General features: G+C 42.1%; 1 protein-coding gene, 2 long non-coding RNA genes and 1 pseudogene across 5 annotated transcripts in view; 2 read left to right on the top strand and 2 right to left on the bottom strand.

The window, feature by feature from the left end:
• LOC118494901 overlaps nt 1-6,091 on the bottom strand; it is a 63,929-nt gene extending 57,838 nt beyond the window's left edge. Inside the window, exons 1-4 of one of the 3 annotated variants that reach the window (XR_004897107.1) lie at nt 5,936-6,086; nt 5,635-5,857; nt 5,480-5,551; nt 4,651-4,819 (exon numbers count right to left, since the gene is read on the bottom strand). This is a non-coding gene — a long non-coding RNA (uncharacterized LOC118494901). Of the gene's footprint in view, nt 1-4,157; nt 4,566-4,650; nt 4,820-5,479; nt 5,858-5,935 lie in introns of those variants that run through there. The other 2 variants (XR_004897108.1, XR_004897106.1) reach the window with 2 other exon arrangements.
• The window catches only part of LOC116050945, a 53,968-nt pseudogene that overhangs the window by 19,985 nt on the left and 18,618 nt on the right, over nt 1-15,365 (top strand).
• The window catches only part of LOC116050933 (E3 ubiquitin-protein ligase TRIM21-like), a 46,466-nt gene that overhangs the window by 19,985 nt on the left and 11,116 nt on the right, over nt 1-15,365 (top strand). The gene's annotated exons all lie outside the window — the stretch shown is intronic.
• Nucleotides 2,201-4,140, bottom strand: LOC116050969. Its single transcript, XR_004105220.2, has 4 exons — nt 3,651-4,140; nt 3,410-3,442; nt 3,171-3,312; nt 2,201-3,084 (listed from the first exon to the last, which is right to left on the bottom strand). It is a non-coding gene; the product is annotated as an uncharacterized LOC116050969 (long non-coding RNA).

Raw genomic sequence — 15,365 nt, 5'->3', positions numbered from 1 at the left:
AAGGTCCACCTCCTTAGAAATCCTTTCCATAATGTTGTCTGACACTGAGAATATTAATTTGAGTCTGTCAGCGGCAAAACGAGCACTTTTATGAACATAAATACAAGCTGGACAATTGTCTTGTTTTGCCGTTGCCGACTGCAGCGATCTCATTTAATACTGGACCAATGTCAAAGGAAAATATTTTCTCAATAGTTTTAATTGTATCCGATACTCAATGAGCTGTTGCAGAAACAAGCCCAGGTGTGAAGCAATAAAGCAAAAGCTGTCAGATAAATGTAGTGCAGTAAACATTACAATATTTCCCTCTGAGGTGTAGTGGAGTACAAGTATGAAGTAGCAGCAGGGGCGATTCTAGGATCAGACCTTTAGGGGGCCCCTAATGAGAATGTTACACGGATATAGTGCATGTAAAGTGTTAACCCCCTTACTGTGACAAATGGTTTGCAAGAAAATTAACATTTGTTATGCTTCCTACTGACATTAATGCAAAAGTATGAAGAAAAAACTATTCCACGTGTGTGTGTGTGTGTGTGTGTGTGTGTGTGTGTGTGTGCATGGTTAAAATTCTGAAGTGCAAAATAGTTACATCCATAGATCAGAATAATCAAGTCTAACCTCTGAATTTCTTTTCAAAGTGCACCAGATTGATGCATTTAAACGTTAAAGTTTTCTTATAGGGGAGCATGCTCATGGACCCCCCCTAGGGGGGCTTGTTGGGGCACAAGCTAGACCTAGAGCACAGCTCTAGGTCTAGTGACGCCCCTGGAGCAGTGTCCCCGTTTTAAGTTTACAAAGATAAAAACATTACCTGTTTTTGAGGTATTTACGCTTCTGAGCTGAAAATGTCCCTGGATTTTGTCTCAGAAATCTGGTCACCTTATTTCAGAAGTGCCTCTGAAAATTGAAATGCAATATATTATACGTGTTCTGCCTTTTATGATTTGTCAACAAATAGAGGTGGGGGTTGTCATCTTACACTTGACTTTTTACGGCGCTGGGCAAGTTGTTGCCCAACAACTGCTCTCAAAACGTCCCTCATCCTTGCCCACAGTTCCACTAACAGGGCATTTAGGCTTTTTTGGCCTATTTTAACACCTTCTGGAGCCATACTTGAAATATATTTTATGAATGCTACGACATCTTTCAAGTAGCACTTAACTGTTGTCGGTTCTAGGTTTTGGTCTGCCAGGTGGGCTGTATATCTTGAAATTCAAAAATATCAATTAGGTCATGTCTTCTACTACTGTACTGTACTTACTTCCGGATTCGTCCGTAGTCTTTCAGGAACAGTGTTTATATGTGGTACAGCTGGTTCAGACATTAATCTCAGGAAGATCAGCACGTGGTTAGCTCGCTGCCAGGCATTCGTATCTTTTGTGTGGGATTGCAACCTTCTGAGTGCTCTTTGAATTGCTCCACAAGTTTGACTAAAAATACAAGAACATACTTTTACAAAAACAAGTCTACAAAACAAAAGGCCCAAAACTATGAAACTAAGGAATAATAATTAAATAAAAATAAAATGTAGTTTGACATTGACAGGAGTGTTATATTTACCATACTGGGGGGCTTATGAGGGTGAAAATGTGTTAATCCTGACTTTATTAACAGTGTTAACCACATAACACCCCCGCGAAAATGACGTGAAAGTTCTGCGAAAATGACATGTAAACCATTAAGTACTTAATTTGCATTAATGTGTTAACGACTTGCTAACCACCTGTAAACGTCGCAAAATCCTACATATGAACCTGCAAAGGTGATTTATTTCTTCAGCTCACCTAGGTGCAGGGACGTACTAAGACGTTTTGGGGGCTGGGGGCCGGCTGGGGCCCATTTATAAAAAAAATAAATAAAAAAACATTAAATATATTAACACAACTCTGACTATTTTACCAATTTATTTTCTTTACCTTATGCAATTTTTTTGATAGATTTAATAAATTCTCAGATCTTCACACTAAACTGAAAAAAGGCTGTTGCCGCAATTTTGGTACTTTTACAGGAAAACATTATTATTATTATTATTATTATTATTATTATTATTATTATTATTATTATTATCTTATCTCATCTATTATTAGATGAGGAGCCTAAGATCACAATTATTCAGCAAAGTCCTAAATGTGGTTCCAAAGGTCAGGAGGCCGCTGGGGACCAACTTCATACGTATTTCAATGGGAAAAGATGCAGCTTCTAGGTGTGAAACTCTTTAATGATAGAAACAGTCATTTGAGCTCCAATCAGCTTAAAAATTAACCAGAATACTCACAGAGGCTGCAACACAATGAATCCCAAATTGATCTTACTCTAACCCTTACTTACATGGAGACCCAACTTCATATGCATTACAATGGGGGGAAAAGGACCCAACTTCTAGGTGTGAAACTCCTTAATGATAGAAACTCATTTGAGCTCCAATCAGCTTCAAACTTAACCAGAAGCAGTTTTTTTTATTTAGATTGTTTTGGGCTAACACTCTATGATGCAGTAGTTATGAAGCACAACAAGTCTTACTGACCAACATTGAAACAATTTAAAGCACTTTAGTCATTCACTCTCACTCCAACTCTCAATTGAAACACATTCTTCTTTGCATCTGCAATTTATTATACCTTTTTAACATTCAAATGGAACATTCGATGAGGCTTGAACTGTCCTCCTCACCATTAAACTGATGGCATGTTGAAGAAAAAACTACAAGAAAACACTTCAGTTACTCACTGTCACTCCAACTCAATTGTGAAATATCAGTCTTAGCAGGTGCACTTTCTTGCGAAAGACCCCTCTCCTCAGCCTCCTCTTGACCGGCTGGCAGTTCAAACAAATCTGCACTTTCTTGTGACAGACCCTCTGTGTCCTCCGCATCCTCCAACAGACCCTCTGTGTCCTCCGACAGACCCTTCGCGTCCTCCGACAGACCCACCGCGTCCTCCGACAGACCCTCCGCGTCCTCCGACAGACCCTTCACGTCTTCCGACAGACCCTCTGCATCTGCACTTTCTTCCAACATTCCCCTCTCCTCAGCCTCCTCTTGGCCGCCTGGCAGCTCAGGGGATCCCACCGACTACAACGCTTTACCTAAAACGGTATCAAACAAATGAATACACCTTAATGACTTAGTCAAGTCTTTGTCGCTGTACTTTGTCTTAACAGTTTACAATTACCATGTATGGGTAAGGTGTACTCAAAAAGAGCCGTCTGGTGGAAAACCATCCTCCTCACATTGTTTCTCTTATCAACTGATATGCTCTGTGTGTGCTGTGTGAGCATCTTCGCTGTCCCCGGACTGATTAAGGCCTTCTGCACCTGGAAAAATAAAAACAAATACCAGCTCAAATATATTGCTGTTGATGTAGCTCATCCTGCTTGAATGTTCAGATTTGTTGAATTGGAGTGCTCTTACACCAGGAGGGACTGCCACAGGAAATCTGTCCTTCTGTGGGAAATAAATCAAAGAATTGTTAAAGAAAAGGTAAAGATATATTTTAACTAACCCAAACACTGATAAAAGTTATTTAGATTTTTACACACCTAAAATACCCTTCATTACTTGGACAACTACATATTTTTTTCAATGGTAAAAGACCCAGCTTCTACCAGTGGGTCTTTTAATATAAAAAAAACTCATTTGAGCTCCAACCCACCTTATGCAATTGTTTGATAGATTTAATAAATGCTCAAAAATCCTCCTCCTCCATGTCCTGGTCCTCCTCGTCCCGGTCCTCCCTGTCCTCTACCTTCTCCTCGTCGTCCTGGTCCTCCACACTGTCCCGGTCCTCTACCTCGTCCCGGTCCTCGACCTCCTCCGTGTCCTCTGTGGCTCTGTGGTCCTTGGTGTCTGCTTCTTTTTTACGGTTCTTGACAGCATAACTGGTGATCGCCATCATGGATAAAGTTCGGCTTCTAAAACACCTCAGCCACCGGATCGTCCGCTGTGCAAAGCAATGGCAAAATGAATAGATGTTGAATATTGAATATGAACAGATTAAACGGGAAGTAAGTGATGTTTTTTCAGTGCATATAGAAACCTACAGCTAGCAGACTGTGTGGAAATATCAGCTGAATTTGACCAAACTGCATTGATTATAATCACAATTAAGATTTAACGAACGATAAAACTTCTTCGCTGTGTGCTCATCGTGACACATGAAGGCCACCACTCGTTTGTAGGCCTTTGAGCCCAGTTGCCTCTGTGACTAGAGGAATGAAAAATGTAAAACAGAAAACACACAGGACTAAAATGCATGCCACATTTCACCATACATTATTGTATATAAGAAAAACTAGATTAGAACTTGTCTCCCATAAGTAGCCACAGAGGAACGGAGGATGTTGAAGCTCTGTGCCCCGCCCAACTCCAAGGACTCCCACGCCTCCTTAAAGTACTCGGGGAGCTTGAGGCACTCCGAGCCACTGGCAGTGTGAAAGAAGGTTTCTGCCTCCAGGCCTCCCTCTATGCGAGACCGGAGACAGTTGTATCTGAGGAACCAGGCGTTCTCCTTTTTTGGCAGCGGTATGGCTGCCTGACCAAAGTAGCGAGCTGTTTTGTGCTGTTCCACCTATAATATCAAAAAGCATGACATTTCTCTCAGAGCACCTCAATAAACATACAATGAACTTTGCAGTTAACATTGTTGTACTTACCTGTATGATGTGATCGCCATTTTTCAATTTATCTGCTAATTTGACCTCTTTCCGCGTCATGTTGAGCACGACGCCTTTTCTGTGCCCAGTCACCGCCACGATGTAACCACACAGGAGCCAAAAAACATCCTCTGCCTTTTCTTCTCTGTGGGATTTTTCTCAAGAGCATCTGTAAAAGCACAGGACTTCTTTATGCAATGGTTAAGTCCTTTAGCTACGGACTGCTCACACACACACAAAGCAAAGCCTACCTCCATCACCACTAGACCACCACCCCACATTTTATCTATATAGTGCATTTTTTAACAAGTGGGATTGTCTCAAGTCACTTTACAGAACCCAGCCTGAGCCACTTTCTACATATAAGTCCCTGTAATGTAAAGACCAGCCTCAATATTAACCCAGTGATGAGCTCAAGAACCAGCAATGGTGAAGTGTTTAAGCTCAGGACTCACCATTAATATATCAAGCACAATTCTTATGTAGAATATACACAAACACACTTTTATAGACCAAAGCATACCTAAAAACACAGTTTCTAGATGTTGGTCGCTGTAATGTTAAGCCAGAGCTCATAAATATAGTGTTAAGTAAATTACACATTATATTCAAACTAATGCAGTGAGCAGTGACCTTAATCCAGAGTCAAATTACTTCTGTAGAATATACACACACACTGTTATGGACCAACACATACCTAAACCCAGTTTCTAGATGTAGGTCCCTGTAATGTTAGGTCAGCAGGCCTGTCCAGAGCTCCAGTATATAATATAGTCTTAAGTGAAATACACAGTATATTCAAACTAACACACTTTGCAGTGATTCTTACCGAATGCAGGAGAAATCTTCGCTGATGCGTTTTCAACAAACCATGCATGATGAGTTGCTTTCACCAGTTCAACTGAAATTTGAAACAATTTATTATACATGTGTTCTGTGTTTTATGATTTGTCAACAAATAGAGGTGGGGGGATGTGATCTTACTGGACTTTCTGCGGCGATAGGCCAGTTGTTGCCCTAGCACGGCTTTCAACACGTCCCTCATCCTCGCCTGGAGTTCCACTAGCAGCCCATTTAGGCTTTTACGCCTATTTTCACCCCTTCTGGTGCCATACTCATAATATATTTGACGAATGCAACAGCATCTGTCATGTAGCTTCTTATTGTCGTCGGTTTAAAGTTTTGGTCAGACAGATGGGCTGTATATCTTGAAATACAAAAATATCAATTAGGTCATGTCTTCTACTCTTCTAGACGTTGATAATCCTTACAATTTTGTACTTACTTCCTGATCCGACCGTAGTCCTTCAGGAAGAGAAGGTTGAAATGAGGACCAACTGGCTCTGACAAACTTCAGGAAGTTAAGGACGTGGTCAGCTCGCTGGCGGGCATTCTCCCTTTTGTTCCGCTTGGGATTGCAACCTTCTGAGTGCTCCTTGAATTCCTCCACCAGGTTTACTAAAAATACAAGAACATACTTTTACAACACACAAGTCTACAAAACAAAAGGCCCAAAATTATGAAACTAAGGAATAAAAAAAATAAATAAAAAAAAACATTGTAGTTTGACATTGACAGGAGTGTTCTATTTACCATATTGCGGAGCTTTTGATGGTGAAAATGACTTGCGCCTCCTGTACTTCACTGCCTGAAATTGGAAAGTGAAAATGAGCATAGTTTGTCACACATACATTGCAGTGCACTGCATTTTATCCCAAAAGACTGGTCGATGAGTGCAACTGTTTAAGTTCATCATTCCGGTCTACTTCGGATTCCAGCAGCTCTCTCACCACCTTCAGCTCAGCAGCAAGTATCTCACTTCTTGCAGCCGAGGGATGGAGTCCTCGGAACCAGCTTGTTCCTTCTAAACAACTTCGTGCTCGGTGTATGGCTGGCAGGTTTGTTCAAGGGTGTCACACTGGCGGAAGGAGTTGCAAATGGCTCAGCAGCGGACGGGGCCATTACCTCACTGGCAGGTGGGACTGAGGAAGGGTCCTCTCCCTCCCTCTTCTATAGCAGCTTCATTGATCTCATCAAGATGGGATACCATCGGTGGGTGGGTTCTGGACGCCCTCAGCAAAGCCACTTCTCTTGCAATGTAGCGGTCCTTTGCCTTTTGTATATACAAGGTCACCATGTTATTCTGAAAGTATAAACGTTAAACATTTTAGTCTCTCTAAAAATAATATAATGGCTAAGCCTAAAACTTAAAGCCACTGAGGGGCTGCTATACAGGCTTAAACAAAGTCTATGGCTAGTAAACTAGCTGACACGCTCTCTTATAACTTACACTGCTCCGTAGCCTACTGTGGAAATCATTGATTCCAATAGTCATCGTTGCATTTTGATGGTCATTTATTGATCACAGTTCTTCATATCAAATTGCAAGAATCCATGTGTCCATCAAGCTCCATCAACAAACATTTCATCATCCTACGTGAGCGTTGTGCAGTGTTGCGTTTATTAATAGGCCTAGGTTTTTTTGATCGACAAAGGTCAGTTTAAAAGATTTTTGTCAGATTTTGGAGGCGGCGAGCCAAATGCTCCTCAGGTGGCGTGCTGCTGCTGCAGGTCACGTCACGTGTAGAGATGTCAGGTGGGAGAGATGAGGAAGGCTGTAGAGATGTCAGGTGGGAGAGATGAGGAAGGCTGTAGAGATGTCAGGTGGGAGAGATGAGGAAGGCTGTAGAGATGTCAGGTGGGAGAGATGAGGAAGGCTGTAGAGATGTCAGGTGGGAGAGATGAGGAAGGCTGTGGAGATGTCAGGTGGAGAGATGAGGAAGGCTGTAGAGATGTCAGGTGGGAGAGATGAGGAAGGCTGTGGAGATGTCAGGTGGGAGAGATGAGGAAGGCTGCCTGGAGTTGGAGGATGCTCCAGCGTCGTATATAGTCTGGTGTGTGGGAACATTTTGGATTTCATGTTACCTATGATGACAGCGGAAATCAAACAATAGATAGAACTGCCACTGTGTGCATGTATTGTGCAACATGCATTCAATATGCTAATGTTAGCTATATATCATATGCTGAAGTATATTTCTGGAGTGTTAAAGATAAAAAAAAAAAAAATGACAAGAACCGTACAGAACCCAAAACTGTGACCCTAAAATGTGATACGAACCGAACCGTGGATTTTGTGAACCGTACCACCCCTATTTACCACCATATAGTGAGATGCTAAGTTATGCTGTGCATTGGTGCTTACAACTTTTTGGGCGTCTTCCTCCAACCCGCTGCTGTCGTCCATGTCCTCTAAGGTCCCGCACGCCTCTGGTGTGACTTCATTTTTATTTGATTCATCCCCACGGATTAGCACCTCTGGCTGCAGTGGTGGTGGAGGTGAACCAGGCTCTGCAGTGTCCATGGCAGGACTCTGTAGCTGCAAGGAAGGGGGATAAGGTAAGACAAGTACTTTGAAATGCAAAGTTATGCCATTTCCAGTTTCTGAGCCTTTCTGGGAATTGTGATGAGGTTCAACAAACCTTCCATTCCGTTGTGCCCTCCTGTTCCTTCAATGGGAGGATTGCTGTTGGTAATGGCGCCCTCGCTGCTGGCGAAAATCTGGCAGGCTCTGAGAAAAGGCTGCCTGCGGGGCTGCCAATAGCCTCCTCCGTCACTGCTGTGGTCATAATTACCCCTGTTGTGGTTGTTGTTGTTGTAGTCTGTCCGGTAGGTCCTTCTGTTGGCACTGCAGTCCGCTGTCTGCTCCCTCCGCTGCGCAAGATGGCGGGGCCTCTCCTGTTGGCCGCGCCTAGTTACCTCCGCGTAGCTGGTGGAGCCGTAATGTTGCTGTCGAGGACGGTAGTATGAAGGCTGTCTGTAACGAGGGCCGTCGGTTCCCCTCTGTCTGTGTCTGCCCCGCCTGTATCTCACAGTCTGCCAGCCTTCATCTTCTCCGCAGCGGTCAGCCATCTTGCGGAGCTCCGTGGTGAGAGTGATATAAAAAATAAACTAACTAAACTTAAAATGATCTTTATTAAAAGCAGAGACTCATTGGTTAGCGTTGTCAGAGTTTTTATTTTTGAAATAGCGACGCATTTCGACATAAGATAATGTCTTTTTCAAGCTAGAAAACAACTTACTTTTTCTCTCTACAACTCTTCCACAAGTGAAGCCAACGGTGAAAAGGAGTGAGCGGGACTCAGTGGATCACTATATGCAGCTTCCTGTTTATCCCATGTGGTTCTCACAACCAATGAGAACTGACTGAGCTACACCATTGGTGTGTATGGGAAACCGTATGGCTGTCTACTGCCTGATTGAAATTATGGTTAGGAGAGAAAGAATATGAATATCAGCGCCGTAGGCGTCGATATTAAATGCACAAACCTAGTACATCAATAAGACCAAACTACCTCACCTCTCATTCAGCCCTAAAGGTTGCAAGGTGCTTAATAGGTGTATCCAATATCTTTCAGTTTTCCTCCTCTGTGCTATGGACCAGCGGGGATTGCACTGCAGAACTGCAGCAGTTAATTGTGACCAATTATACTCAATAAAATGTTTAACCAAAGGAATGTGTGTTACCTTTTTTCTACAAATGTTATACCTATGCTGAGTAAATCTGGTAAGTAAACTGTTTCCTGTCTCCTCCACATATTGGATACCACACTGTTTGCACCTTATTAAATAAACACAATTTTTTGAATGTACATAAACATTTCTCTGTCTTATATATATATATTTGGTTATGTTGATTGCGAACAAAGGATTGTTGCATAAAAAATTCCCCGTGCCAAAATGGTCTAGGGTCAGAGATTGATTTCAATTTGGCCTTCACCAAAAGGTCCTGTAAATTCCTATTTTTTCTGAATGCAGCAATGATCCTAAAATCCCTCAGCAGCTGAGACTGTTCCACAAAATGGTGGAAATTACTTTTGATCACTTTAACAAGCTGTACTGTAGCTGGAGAATACGTAGTGACAACTGGTAATAGAGGACTGACATCAATAGGTTTAGTTTTCTGGAAGGTCCTGAGTAGAGTTGAGCCGGAAACTCGGCTGAAACGAGTATCCGGTACGGATAAGCACTTTTGCCGAGTACGAGTATTATACGAGTAATACGAGTCAATATCTGTGCTCGGATTGAATAAAAATCCTCATTGGGTAGCTGACTGTGTCTGCGTTCTGTGATAGGCTAGTCACAGCGCCCCTTCCCCACACACATACAGATTTATTGTGTTGCTGTGTCCCGCTCTGCTCACTCACACAGAACAACTCTCTCTCGCTCTCTCTCTCCCTCAGTCACTCAGGTTCGCGGGTCTTTTCCGTTAACGTTTAGGGTTTCTTCAGCTTCAGGTTTGTTTTTGGTAAACGTGGGGTTTGTTCAGACGTGGTGCTTGGTAGAATGCGACTCGCGTTGCGTCTCTGCCGGTAGGAGATTTTTTTTCTTTTTTAAACCGTCAGCTGGCTCTAAACAGATCTGAAAAACAGCGTCGGACTATTTGATCCGTAGAACACAGTCCCCCCCGCCCCCCTCTCTCTCTTTCTCTCTCTCTCTCTCTCTCTCTGTCTCTCTCTTACTTACTCACTCACTCACACACACACTCTCTCTCACTCACACACACACACACACACACACACACACACACACACACACACGCACGCACACACACACACACACACACACACACACACACATACCTGGTGTGGAAATAAAAAAAAAAAAAGAACCAAAAAAAAAAAAAAAAAAATCACACTGATCATAAAAAAATTAAAAGTTAAAAAAAGAAAGTTATGTTGAGTATGAAAACTCTTGTTCATTACATTTTACTTCATAATTGCAACCGCATGTGTTGTATTCATTGTTCTTGTTCTGTATATAGTTTGTTTGTTATCGTGATCAAAACCATTGATCTGAAGCTCAATGCTGATGCTGTCATGTAAATAGTTTTCTAATCAGCAATAAATATAACAATTTCTGATCAACCCATATCAATTGCATGCTTAAAATAACATACTGGATAAAGCCCCGCCCATTTCAAGACAACCTGACCCACATCCGGGTTAAATCCCGCCCATTTCCGGGTTAGGCCCCGCCCAGTCCGAGTACAGATACAGATACAGATAATTCATATGGTTAACAGATACAGATAATGCTGTACTCGCTCATCCCTAGTCCTGAGTACCTTAGGTAATAAGGTCCTAGAGTACCCTCTAGTGGTAAGGACAGCAAACTACTCCTTAGTGCTTTGCATAAAATCCTCCTGTCCAGTACAGATTCTATGGAAGCAAAATATTTGTGATTTTACTAGCCCCGCAAAAAGCTAAGGGTGAAAGTTTTCAGCCTGACATGAAAACATCCGAGAAGCTCTTCGCTGCAGCCAAGCTGACAGCATCCTGATATTCACTATGTTCATTAGTTTCCTATCTGGTTTTTGGGCTGTGTGTTTCTGTCTGAAATGTCAGTCATTCTTTTCGGTTTATTAAAGAGTTTTGCATAGTCATACTTCTAGGCTCTGGAGTCTGTTTTAAGCCTGTTGCTTTATTAAACGTTTCCTTAAAATGCATAGTTTTGCTTTTAGGTCTGCTCTGTAGGATCTGGATTTAGTGCTGTCTTTATTTTGTTTGGAATTGTTGCATAGTCTTGCATAGATTTTATTCTAAATTTTAGGACACCGCGTCAGTAGTGAACCTTGGATTCATCAGGTGTTTTGGCCATTACCAACTAGACACCCTCCTCCAAGGGCGGCCCACCGAGGTTGATCGGTCCCCGGAGTGTGTCCCATAGCCAATCCAAAGTTTATTCAGGATTATAGTCTGTCTTGAGGTATATTATAATTGGTTTTGAGGTTTATTTTTGCTTTATATTAATTGTTTGAAAAATTATATTATTTGACGCAAAAGAATTACCGTATCCTAAGAATAATGTTTGAAGAACTATATTGTTTGGTGCAATAGAATTACCATATTCTAAGTAAAATAATTATTGATTTTATTAATACCATCCTATACCTAAAAAACATGTTAGGTTTGACATCATCTTAATATAATAAACAAATGACTTACCACCTGGCCAACTAGGGCGTCTGTTAACAGCGCTAGCTAGAACCACCTCAGTCAGCCAGGCCCGAGGAGTCTTCCGTATCCAATCGTACGAGTCACGTGTCTATGGGATGACAGGTAGTGGTTAAAAGATCGTTTTAAAGGCGTTTGTGGGCGTGGCTTAGGGCTTTTAGTGTTGTAACTCCCTTCCTGAAGGTTGTAGAGGTTTGAGAAAAAGTTACAATTGAACTATTGGGATTATTGTATCCAGCCATGCCAGTCACCCGTTTCTATGATAACAGGAAGTGTGTGAAATTTCACTTCCTGTTTGTTTTTTTTTCTACCATTTCTCCACGAAGAACAGCCCTGGGAGTGTAGTTCCTAATTCTCTCATCTACCTTTAAGCCGCAGGTTATGTTTAGGCTACAACAACAAATGGTTAGGGTTAGGTTTGGGTTAAAATGCAGCGCCCAGGATGGGTGCTGCGAGGGGCACGGGCACAAGGGGACCACTGGTGTGAATAAAACACTAAAAACCGTGTTGGGTTATATAAAAGCTGTTTAAAAGACGGCCAGATATTAAAAGCAGGTTAAAAGGACCACTGGACAGGATGGACAGCAGGCGATTAAAACTTTAACCCTTGTGTTGACTTCGGGTCACATTGACCCGTTTTCAATTTTTGTTTTATATCAGAAAATATGGGACGTAGAAATAAGCGCTGAAAATGTGTAGAAGAAAAAGTTTACAATTTAAAACGTTGGATAAAGCAAAAACAAACTTTGAAAAAAAGGTATCAAAAACGTCGAAAAAAATTAAAAAAAAATTTTTTTCAAGGTTGACAGGAAGACAACACAAGGGTTAAATAAAAGCTCACCTCCACAACTACCCTGGTGTCTATCCTAGAGAATTGACTAAATAAATACATAAAATAAATTATATAAATACATAAAATAAATTATATATATATATATATATATATATATATATATATATATATATATATATATATAGTTCTGTAAATAAATAACCCGGTGTCACAATACAAAATAAATTCTAGCCCAAATTTAAAACATCTTATTCAAACTCAAAAATTAAATTAAAATATTTAAAAAGTCATCAATACTGTCTGAATTACTTGCCCTTGAGGTTAAAAAAATGTATACACATCATATCAAATTAGTAATAAGTGCTGTGTTAAAAGTGCTTAAAAAAGATAAAAAGTGCCACACAATAAATAACCATAAATAATTTAACGATGCGTTTCAGTACCCAACCCTATTTGAGAGGGAATTGGCCCACAATATGAATACAGCTGAATATAAACTTTTATTTTGTTGCTAACCATTGTATGTATAGCAAGTGCCTCGGTCCTAGCTGCATCACTTTTGTGCCAATAATGACGTTAAATCACACACTCTTATATAATATTGCTTAAACTTCCTGTTGATGTTCAAATACCTGTATGCACCTGTTCATTTCACCTCACCCAATATCTTCACACACACACACACACAGCTTGAAAACCTTGGTGTTACACCATTTTATTAGATCGTGAATACAAAATATGGACCACACATTTGATGATGTCACCTTTTGTCTCTATAACTTTCTCAGTTACAGTTTGAAATATTCACGAAAGTTGTTGTTAACTTCAGATTTCCACCTTTAAGCCTTCGCCTTCGGCACAGAAACCTGCAGAGAGAAAGGGAGGAATAAAGAAATCAGTTCTGTCTGACGTCACACATCTTGATTTCATTGTTTCATCAGACAGGTGGATAATGACTGATATGGGCCCTATTTTAACGATCTAAGCGCACGGCGTGAAGTGCCTGGCGCAGGTGTGTTTCGGGCGTGTACAAATCCACTTTTGCTAGTTTTACGGCAGAAAAAAGGGTCCGTGCGCCGGGCGCACTGGATATGACACGTGCCTTTGGTGCGGGATACCCGGATTCGAATCCCACTGTGATACATCAACCAATGTGTCCCTGAGCAAGACACTTAACCCCTAGTTGCTCCAGAGGCGTGCGGCCTCTGACATATGTAGCAATTGTAAGTCGCTTTGGATAAAAGTGTCAGCTAAATGACATGTAATGCAATAAACCAATCATGTCATCTCCCATTCCCTTTAAAAGCTAGGCGCGTTTGGACCTTGGCGCATTGCTATTATGATGGAGGATTTGCCATATTTGTAATCTTCTGCATGTGTGTGTGCTGCTCTGTGTCCCTGTGTGTGTAACAAGCATAGTGTGCGCGCGCTGTGCACGAGACTAGGCGCATTTCACTAATGCTCTGTTAAAATAACAATGAAATACTGCATTATTGACTTTAGACCAGGTTTTTGTTGGTCAATGGCGCCATCACTTCACTTCCTCAAGCTAGCAATACTCCCTGTAAGACCAGCGCCCATGGGCGTTTAAACGACGTGGGCGCTGGACGGGAAACTGACAACTGTGTTGGTCTTAAACTAGTAAAGACCCTTGGGTCGGGCTTCGCTCTGCGCCGGGTGCGAGATAGGGCTCTTTGATTTTGTTGTTTCATCTGACAGGCCAAAAAAGGGTGTAGCACCTTTTTTGGGGTCATAGATTAAGTCTGGTTCTCCGGAGAAGCCGAGGCAGCTCGCCTGCTGCTTGAAACGCTCCAGGTCCGAGTCCTTCAGGGTCGCCTCTCTGCCTGGAAACAAAACAAACACAAATGGACGGTTTGTTTCAGATATAAAATGTGTTATTTTCTCTCAGGCTCCTTCCTTCCTACCTACCTAACAGATAAAGAGAGCGGATGTTGATCTCTTCCCCCGAAACAGCCACGTTGAGTTTCATCATGGTAGCGAACTTATCGAGGTCTCTGGCGGTGGCGTTGATGCTCAAGAGCAGACAGCCTTCGCAGCTCGGCAGCAGGTGGAACACCGAGGTGGTGTTGGCGACTGAGGAGAGAAACAAAAAAACACCATTATTCTCAATCTGAAACAGAAACTGTCTTTTTAGCCTTAACACTGATAACCTGGGCGTCTGAGTAGTTCACCTGGTAGAGCGCGTGCCCATATACAGAGGTTCAGCCCTCGACGCAGCCGCCGTGGGTTCGGTTCTGACCTACGGCTGCATGTCATTCCCCCTCTCTCTCCCCTTACAAACGTTCTGTATTTTAGCTGCAGCTACACACATCTTTTCAGTTGTTTACTTACAGGGCAAAGTCCAGGTTATGAGCTGCCAGAACCTTTTCTGTTACTTTACAGATTCATTTCTCAAAGTGCAGGAGATGAAGTGTTTGACGCAGAAACATTTCTGGGGGACAACCCCCAAAGCACCCAGTTATTGTGTGTGTGTGTGTGTGTCTAATGTTGAATGTTGAAACAAAACCTATGCCTAACGTGGGGTTTCCCCAGGCAGCTGATATAACGGCAGAGCGGAGCGATTCAATTCACTCCCTATGAGAACAGCGGTACGAGCGAAATCCACTGACGGTGGCGAAAGTGTCCCGGATGTTCACCGCTCTCCCCGCACTCCCAAAGATGACTCCGAGTCAACTTTTGCAGAGCGGTAGCCAATGAGAGGGCAGACTCGCGGACGTGCCTCCAGTATATTCTCCTGTGTATACACACGTGCTATATTCGAAATTACAAGCAAATGAAAAGATTGTGATTTTCCTACAGCTTACTTTATGATACGTCTCTGTGTGACTACAGTGATGCTAACAGCTAGCTTAGCAGAGGGTTGGAGCAAGCGGCAAAATGTGTGA

This window comes from Sander lucioperca, chromosome 4, assembly GCF_008315115.2.
Source record: "Sander lucioperca isolate FBNREF2018 chromosome 4, SLUC_FBN_1.2, whole genome shotgun sequence".
Lineage (NCBI taxonomy): Eukaryota > Metazoa > Chordata > Actinopteri > Perciformes > Percidae > Sander > Sander lucioperca.
This window is presented reverse-complemented; position numbering and strand designations above follow the sequence as displayed.